The sequence below is a fragment of the Nicotiana sylvestris genome, chromosome 12 (genome assembly GCF_000393655.2).
Source record: "Nicotiana sylvestris chromosome 12, ASM39365v2, whole genome shotgun sequence".
Taxonomy (NCBI): domain Eukaryota; kingdom Viridiplantae; phylum Streptophyta; class Magnoliopsida; order Solanales; family Solanaceae; genus Nicotiana; species Nicotiana sylvestris.
The window spans coordinates 167,579,168-167,588,702 of record NC_091068.1 but is presented as its reverse complement, the minus strand read 5'-3'; the positions used below and the strand labels follow the sequence as shown (position 1 = coordinate 167,588,702).

General features: G+C 37.0%; 1 long non-coding RNA gene across 1 annotated transcript; it reads left to right on the top strand.

The window, feature by feature from the left end:
• Positions 1 to 7,315: 7,315 nt before the first annotated feature.
• Positions 7,316 to 9,128, top strand: LOC138884099 (uncharacterized). The gene is made up of 2 exons (XR_011404206.1): positions 7,316 to 7,517; positions 8,478 to 9,128. It is a non-coding gene; the product is annotated as an uncharacterized lncRNA (long non-coding RNA).
• Positions 9,129 to 9,535: the final 407 nt, after the last annotated feature.

Here is a 9,535-nt window from a genome sequence, read left to right as displayed (position 1 = left end):
TAGGAAGTGTGTCTCCTAGGGGTAAAAATAAACTTAGGAAGTGCGTCTCCTATGGGTAAAAATAAACTTAGGAAGTGCGTCTCCTATGGGTAAAAATAAACTTAGGAAGTGCATCTCATATGGGTAAAAATAACTTAGGAAGTGTGTCTCCTATGCGTGAACCATTTCCTTCTTCCTGAATTACTTTCTTACAGAACTGCTTTCCTTAAAAACTTGTGTTGTCTTCCCTCGAAACTGCTGGGGATAACACTGCTGGGGAATTATTTACTTACCTGTTAGGGGATAAAATGTTATCAGCTGGGGATAACACTGCTGGGGGATTTTGATTCCTTCAAAACTAGTGCTTCACTCTTCGGAAGGCTGCTGGGAATGACACTGGCCTTTTGCTTTTTCCGAGCACAAGTTTCATCCTTTTGTTCCGTCCGCTGGGGAACAACTTCCTTCATTAAAACTTATTATGCTGGGGGTAACACTGGTTCAAAGACCACTTCCCTTGAGACTGGTACTATCTTTATTCTTCCCCAAATGGGTACCTGACTTCCAGAAAATTTTCTAAATGAAAGGAAAATTTCCTGCCCCAGTCTGATAATCTCTCTTGAGGCATGCATTTCCGTCATCATTGCCATTTCCTTTACCTGTTTCAAATCAAACAAAATTTGGTAGTTTAAAACGCGGTGGTTGGTTGTAATACTCCTACTGGGATGGCTTTTCCCTTTCTCCTTCCCTGCTCATCATTCCAAAAAACTTGCTGGGGATGATATTATTTGCTGGGGATGATCCCTTTCTGCTGGGGATATCCCTCTTCTTTTGTGGTATAGCTCGGAAACTGGCATTTCCCCGACTTTTAGTCTCGTGTGAATTTCCCAAATCATGCTCATTGCTCTCCTTGATTTGTCCATGGGCCTTGGCCTTGAGGTTTATAACCTTTGATTTCGGCAAGGATATCCCTCTTGACACTCGTCAATCCTTTTGTCAATTCCCTTTTGCTGGGGATATCTTTCTTGACACTGGCCTCGCGCTTGTTCTTTACCATTTGGATGTACTAGTCAGATCTCATCTTGCATAACTGGAAAGCTGATGGCATATTTTGAAGTCATTTCTCACTTGTTCTGACCAAACAGACTCTATTGGAGAATTTTTCTATGAAAGGAGAAAGATAAAAAGGAACAGAATAAAAGGACAAAGGAAAAAGATGACTCTTTAACAAGAGAAACTATAAATAAAAGCCTATCAAACGCAGATACCGACTCTAATAATCATGACATGCACATGTGGCCTATCCTCTGCCGTCAATCGTCTTTCAAGACTTCATTTGGCGATTCCCCATCTGATTCTTAATCTTATTCGACCTGTAGTGCCCGAAGGATTTTCACTATCAAGCCTCTCTCATTTTGGCTTTTTCTCGATTTTTATCGTCTTATGGTATCCGTGAAGATTTTCACCGATAAGACTCTCTCATTTGTATCACTTTCCAGCTGGGGATTTGGAGTGTTGCCGATATGACTCTTTCTGCTGGGGATTTTTTCGGCTATCAATTTATTTCCAATCCATGATCCTTTTCTCTGTTGGGAATCAGGGTGTTATCCCCGACTTCCGTTTGTATGACTTGGCATCTTTCAAAGACTGGTCAAAAGGTCTTTCTTTGGACCGTAATGTGGGATTTTGGATAGGCTAGAAAGAAAGGGTATTAAAGGCTCAAAAACAAAGAAGTTTGGGGGTTCAAAATTACAACCTTCGGAACCATATTTGCTTACAACAAGCGCAACTCTTGCCCCAGTTTCTTGCTTGGGGATTTTTATTTTTGTTATACTATGTTACACTATGCACACTATGACCATTATGGCCATTATGACCGAGCCGTGAGGCGCCTACGTATCCTCTTTGAGGAATCAGGTCAAACGTAGTTCCCAATTCCTTTGTTTTCTTCTGACTTTCTATTGTTTTTGTTATCATTTTTTCTTTTCTTTTCATTTTTTTCTCTCTTTTGTTGTTGTTTTTTTTTATTGCTTTCTTTTCCTTTTTCTTTTTTTTTTCTTCCACGTTTGTGTTTCTAACCTTGGCTACTGATTCCGAACGAGGGGTATGAAAGAAAATAAATAAGGCTCAAAAGGGGTAACGAAGGATAAAGTGTTTAGGTAGCAGAACAAAATGCCTTCGTCATTCCAGTCTTCAAAACATGCCAAGTGCAAACAACACAATTAAACAAAGATTTGTAGCCCGACAATTATATTCACACATTTGCTTTTTCATTTGTCCTCTCTAAAGCACCGTTTGGCAACACTCTCACTCTCATTATCGTGAACGACCCTCATGTCAATTTGGCGAATCTTGCCTTTAGCGGTTTTCTTTATGTTTTACTTGCCCCAGTTCCACATGACTCGAGCTCCGAATAATCTCAAACCGTCCTTATTTTCTTTAAATGTTTCGATCACCTCTCAATGGTTTTATGATTAACTTTTAAGATTAGGCTCAAACTATGCGCGCATGTCATGTCACTAGAATCGGCGCTGAACAAAATGATAAAAGAACTAAACAAAAGATGACTGGAAATAATAAAAGACCGGATTTTGCATTAGACTAACGGTGAAATGGTTTGAATAACAAAACAAACAAAAACAAACCAGAATAAAAATCCTAAAATAAACCTGGACAAAACTTAAACAAACCGCTATGACAAAATGGAAAGATAAGAAAGTTTGACACAAGACAATATCCGGATTACAACCCTAAGAATAATCTGGACAACAGAAATGACAACAAAATAAGCCACCAAAAGCTTCTCTCTTGCTAACCAAGGAACGGAGCGTCCTCCCGCTTTATCAAACCTGGCCTCTTAGCCACTGAGCTTTGCATCAGTATTGCCCAGACCATAACCAATTTCAATATCATCAACCTTAGTCAACAAGTTCCCAATAGCATTCGAGTGCTTCTGTCATCAGGCCTCATCCCCACAAAGTGTGCATCACGATATGCAGGTAAAAGATTCTGTGTGATATTCTGGGTGTCATTGTCTTGGATTACAATCAGGTTTTCCTGGATCTTGTGTTTCTGGCTTACCACAAACCAACCACCTTAACTTTCTTTGTGATTCAAAACAAAACAGGTTGGAATGGACTCAGTCGGACCTCATTATTAACAACATCTTTTTTCCTTTTTTCCTTTTTCCTTATTTTTCTTTTTTCTTTCTTTTTCCGATTTTTTTTTTCCATTTTTTTTTCTTTTTTCTTTTTTTTTTGTTGTGGTCGAATCTTATGGAGATTGCCTACGTATCATGACCCCGCATGAATCAGACCTTGCATATTCGGACACAATAAAAGATAAATAATAATAAACATTTTTTTTCTGGAATTTTCAATTTTCTTATTAAAACAAACTGGGTTTCAAAGGTTTAAAGATGACCTACAAACTCGAAAATCAAACAACCCACATATTCTAATCAAAAGATTTGCAAACTCCAAAACAAACGGCCAGCTTCCTTTCTCCGTTTGACAAATGCAACCAAACGGTTATTTTTGCAAATGTGGCCCCTTTCAAATTTCATATGAATTTTGAGGCCGGGGAGGATTATTTTATGACACTTTACAAACTTGTCCGTTCTTTTACGAAAATAACCTTTCGACAACTGAAAGATACTCTAAGGCTATTTCGGCAAGAACGGTTTAAGACGCGGCCGAAGCTGGCTCGGCTTATTTTGACCAAAAATCCAAACGATATTCACCTGGCCGCTGACTCTTTGTTTTTTTTTTAAATAAAATAAAATAAAATAAAAAGCCTGGTGTTGCAAACACAGCCTTTCAGCGTCTCGGGGACAAAGATTTTAAGGCTGCGTTAGCTAACCGGCCAAAATCCTAAAAAATGACCCAAGGTGGCTGTTTATACAAAGTCGGCCTTCCGGCGTCCCTTTCGGGAACATTCGGCTATTTTTGACAAAAACAGCATCACCCGACTTATTTATGACTCTTTTTAAGCATCACCCGACTCAATATTGCAAACACGGTCTTTCAACGCCTCGGGGACGAAGATTTTTAAGGATGTGTGGGTTAACTAGACCAAATCTAAAACATGACCTAAAGGTGATCGTTTATGCAAAGTCAGCCTTCCGGCGTCCCTTTCGGGAACATTCGGCTATGTTTTGACAAAACAGCGTCACTCGACTTCTTTATGATGAAATTAAAATTTGACATATTTTTTGGCTATTTTAGCAAAAGGAGAGGTTGGACCCGATTAGGGTTGCCTACGTATCTCACATCCGGTGAAAATCAAACTCGCGTAGTTCGGGAATAAAACAAACTATATTATTTTATTTTATTTTTTTATTTTTATTTTTTTAAAAACAAGACTCTTTTTCATTTTCATTTTTGGCATTTCATAAGCAAATAACAAAACCACCTTCAAAGCACGACTCTTTTCATTTTTCTTTTTGGGCAAAATAAAACAAGACTTTATTCATTTTTCATGGCAAGACAAACTATTTTCCTTTTCTATTTTTTGAAAACAAGACAGAATAACGACTCTTTTTTTTCTATTTTTCCTTTGCTTTTAGTAAAACAAACTAATAAAACATTTTTTCCATTTTCTCAAAATTACGGCAGAGTTTCGACAGAATTTGGGAATTGTTTTTTTTTTCAAAATAAACAATTAATTCCCTAATCGCTATTATTTTTTCTTTTCCTCAATTTCACAATAATCCTGATATTTAAAAGCCGGTCAACACACAAGTCCGAATCAAATAAATGTACAATAGCAGCAAGTAAGATGCATCAGGATGTTCATTTTCATTTTTTGGTACACCTATCCTAGACAGACCTAACCCCTGTGTTGAGCCTCCAAAGTCAAATGCATGTGATGCAAACAAACGTTCCTACTAGGGATCCGGCATGAAGCTGAGTTATTTTAGGTTCATAACCTGGGTATTTGTTTTAGACTGTGTACCCGAGCGGACAACTCGAGTCGAGGAGGGGGCTACGTATCGGGGACCCGCGAGATCGTCCGGCTTTGTAACTTGTCCGCCCTCTTTCTTATTTCAGGTATTGATACTAACAGAATAGGGAGTCTCGACCAGCGAGCTTCTCCCCGGAGGTAAGAAGATAAGGGTTTCGGCACAGTTTATATACAGTTCAGATAATATCAAAGCGGTAAAAGCATCATTTAGCACATTGAGCCCAACCATGTAACAAAATCAGATAGAACCAAATATAACAATTTATCTAAGCTCGAATTTCTAACTCTGAACCAGTGGTTTTGGGTTACGTCCCCAGCAGAGTCGCCAGAGCTGTCACACCTCCTTTTTCGCCTGCGCCGCCCAAAAGGGGCGCGGAAGGGAGTTTTTTCCAATTAAAGGACAATCGAAACGGGATTTATTTATTTATTTCAGAGTCGTCACTTGGGAGATTTATGGTGTCCCAAGTCACCGGTTGAATCCCGAATCGAGGAAAATATTGACTCTGTTTAACAGTCTGCGCACCAGAAATCCAGATAAGGAATTCTGTTAACCCGGGAGAAGGTGTTAGGCATTCCCGAGTTCCGTGGTTCTAGCACGGTCGCTCAAATGTCATATTCGGCTTGATTATCTGATACAATACATGTTGAACATATGTGCGAATTTTAACTTTTAACCGCGTTTATCATAGACCATTTTTATCGAGAATTGCAACATCGTGAAAATATATCTCGAACCACGTCACATCAATGTACCCGTGGTTACCGACATATTTCGACTCTGTTGAGATTTGGATTTGGGTCACATAAATGTGCACCCGAGTTTAAGAAAATAAATCGTTAAAGGCGCGCCTAAAGCGACTAGCGTATCATTATTTTAGGTAAGGCCGTGAAATTTGTTAAACGACCGATCCCGAAGTCTATACAATTATTAACCATTTATTGAGGGCCCCGTAACTTGTGTGTTTTATTTGGCAAGGCTTGTCCCATTTTTTATTTAAGGATATCCTAAATCGACTATGATTTTCTATTTATTTGTCTCTAAGAATAAAGAAAAATCCTAATCAATTAACATTAAAAGTTCGGGCTTCCAGTTCAAGTCCGGTTTATGCATTCCAAAATCATCCTAATACATACTATGAGATATCAAGTAAACTACTGCTTATACATTAAATTAAACACAAAGAAACAGGGGAAATTCAGAAATCCATTCCAACAACTCTTTACTTCCTTTCCAGAGATTGTACAAATGTGTACCTGGAAACAGCAGTACAAGAACAAAAGAAGGAGAAGTCAGCAGCAGTAATAACACAGCAACAGCAGATTCAGCAACATCGCAAACCAGTACAGTAGGAATAGCAGAAAACCCAGGAGACTATAAACGACTCCAAGTATAGTGAAGAAGTAAAAGGTAGGAAGGTTCTGACTATTTCAGATCTTAAGCGAGGCAATGAAGCAGTAACTATTCTTTTTCAACTTCAAAACTCTCCAAAATGAATTCTGCCCCTGTATATTCAGTGTATCCAGAATGTATATCGGGTGTATACTTCTCACTCCGCCCCCTCTTTTTTTCTTCTCTCTATCTAGTTTTTCCTCTCTTTTTTTCCACCCTTCTTCCTAAATTTTCTCTTCTATTTATAGCAAAATTTTCGAAATTTTCAGATTTGTTTTTTATTATTTTATTATTTTTTTAATTAAAAGAAATCCCACTTACAAATTGCTTTTATTTTTTTAGAAAAAGAAATCCCACCTTTATTTACTTTTATTTTTAAAATTCCAACTTTAATTACTTTATCTTATTTAAAATCCCACTTTTTATTTTTTTAAAAGAGAATCTCACTTTATTTAACTTTTCTTTAAAAAACAAACCACTATCTTTTCTTTTTCTTTTAAAAATGCTACTTTCAATTACTTTAAATTTTTTAAATTTTCAGATACCTTTATATTTATTTTTTAATTCCAACCTTCTTTTACTTTTTAATTTTTTAAAAATTTCCACAAAACTTTTTATTTTTTTAAATTTTCTACATTCTTTTACTTTTTTTTTAAAAGAGAATTCCACCTATTTTTACTTTTATATTTTTTTTTATTTAATACTTCCCTTTTTCTTATTTTTTAAATCATTCCCGAAATTATTATTTTTGTTTTAAAAAATATATATATATATTTTCGGATTTTTTTATATAAAAAAATGATTAAAAAAATTAATAGTGATAATTCAGCTTTTAATTTTTTTTGGTATTTTTATCCTATAATAAAAAGTGTAATAAAGCTAAAATAATAGTAGGTTAAAACCCCCTAAAATATTTACATAAAAGAAGTGATAAAAAATTAAATGTTGTCAAAAATTAGGTGTTCACACTACCGTTGATGTCATTCCGGTTATGTCCAAAATTACGGAGAATAAGTTCATGGGTTCCAATTACATGGATTGGAGTAAGACGATCCGTCTCTATTTGCGGAGCATCGACAAAGAGAACCACTTGGTTGATGATCCACCCAAGGATGAGACTAAATCAGTCTGGTTAAAGGAGGATGCAAAATTGTTTCTCCAAATCAAGAATTCGATGCACAGTGAGGTAAATGATCTAGTTTCTCATTGTGATTATGTGAAGGATCTAATGGATTATTTAGATTTTTTGTACTCTGGCAAAGGAAACTTGTCTCGCATGTATGATGTGTGCCAGGCATTTTACCATCCATCCATGCAAGATCGCTCTCTCACCACTTACTTCTCAGAGTTTAAGAAGGTGTATGATGAGCTTAATGTTATATTGCCGTTTAGTCTAGATGTGAAGGTACAACAGGCTTAGCGTGAACAACTGGCGGTCATGAGTTTCCTTTCTGGTCTTTCTCCCGAATTTGAAGGGGCCAAATCGCAGATTTTATCTGGGACTGCTATCTCTTCCTTGAAAGAGGCCTTTACAAGAGTGTTGCGTACTGAAAAGTCTCATCCAGGTCCGACAGCCACGATCGATAGTGGTGCTCTACTTAGCCGTGTCCAAAAGAATAGGAGTCATAGTAATCGCAATCGGAGTAGCGATAGTCGAGACCTAAAGCAAGGGGAAGTTGAATGTTTTTATTGTCATGAGCTCGGTCATACCATACGTTATTGTGTGAAGCTTCAGAATAAGAACAAAAGATCTCAGTATGCCAACATCGCCACTTCCGAGACTATTTCACCATCTCAGTCATCATCTCCTCCTATCAATACTATCCCCGAGTCAGGTAAAACCACTAAGTGTCTCCTCTCTTCGTCATCCAAATGGGTCATTGATTCTGGTGCCACAGATCATATGACAGGTAACTCTAAACTCTTTTCCACTTTTCAGTCACATACCCAATGTTCCACAGTTACTTTAGCCGATGGGTCTACCTCATATGTTTTAGGGTCTGGCACTATTAACCCAACATCTTCTGTTTCCCTTAGTTCCGTCTTAAATTTGCCTGATTTTTCTTTCAATCTAATATTTGTTAGTAAACTTACTCATACTTTAAATTGTTGTGTCTCATTTTTACCCAATTATTGTCTTTTTCAGGATCTTACGACGAAGCAGATTATTGGTAAAGGTTCTGAGTCTGGGGGTCTCTATGTTCTTGAATCACAGGTGCCGAAATCCATTTCTTGTTCAACTGTGTTGTCTCCCTTTGATGTACACTGTCGATTGGGTCATCCATCCTTGTCTAGTTTGAAGAAGTTATATCCTTAGTTTCAGAGTATTTCCTCTTTAGATTGTGAGTCATGTCAGTTTGCTAAACACCATCGCCTTCCTAAAGTTTCTAGAGTCAATAAACGGGTCGACTTACCTTTTGAGTTAGTTCACACCGATGTTTGGGGTCCATGTCCTATTATCTCTAAAACTGGTTTTAGATATTTTGTTACCTTTATGGATGATCATTCTCGTGTTACTTGGTTATATTTAATGAAAAATCGTTCGGAGTTGTTTTCAATTTTTTGTGCTTTTTGTGCTGAAATAAAAACTCATTTTAATGTTTCCGTTCGTAATTTAAGGAGTGACAATGCAAAAGAATATTTTTCGGATTTGTTTAAAGATTATATGGCTACAAATGGTATTCTACATCAATCTTCTTGTGTTGACACCCCTTCTCAAAATGGGGTTGCGGAACGAAAAAATAGACATCTTCTTGAAGTAGGCCGAGCACTCCTCTTTCAAATGAAAGTGCCAAAATGTTTTTGGGCTGATGCCGTCTTTACAGCTTGTTTTTTAATAAATCAAATGCCATCTTCTGTACTTCATGGTAATATTCCTTACAACATTCTTTTTTCCTCTAAGCCATTATTTCCTATTGAACCCAAAATATTTGGTTGTACTTGTTTTGTTCGTGATGTTCGTCCACAGGTAACTAAATTAGATCCAAAGGCCCTTAAGTGTGTGTTCTTAGGGTACTCACGTCTTCAGAAAGGTTATCGGTGTTATTCTCCAGATCTCAAAAGGTACTTAGTGTCTGCCGATGTCACATTCCATGAAAATTATCCGTTCTTTTCTTCATATGTTTATAACAGTCCTGAGGAAGAAGATGATACTTTGGTCTACACTGTCACACATCCAGTTAGTTCTCCAACACTTCTTCCTCA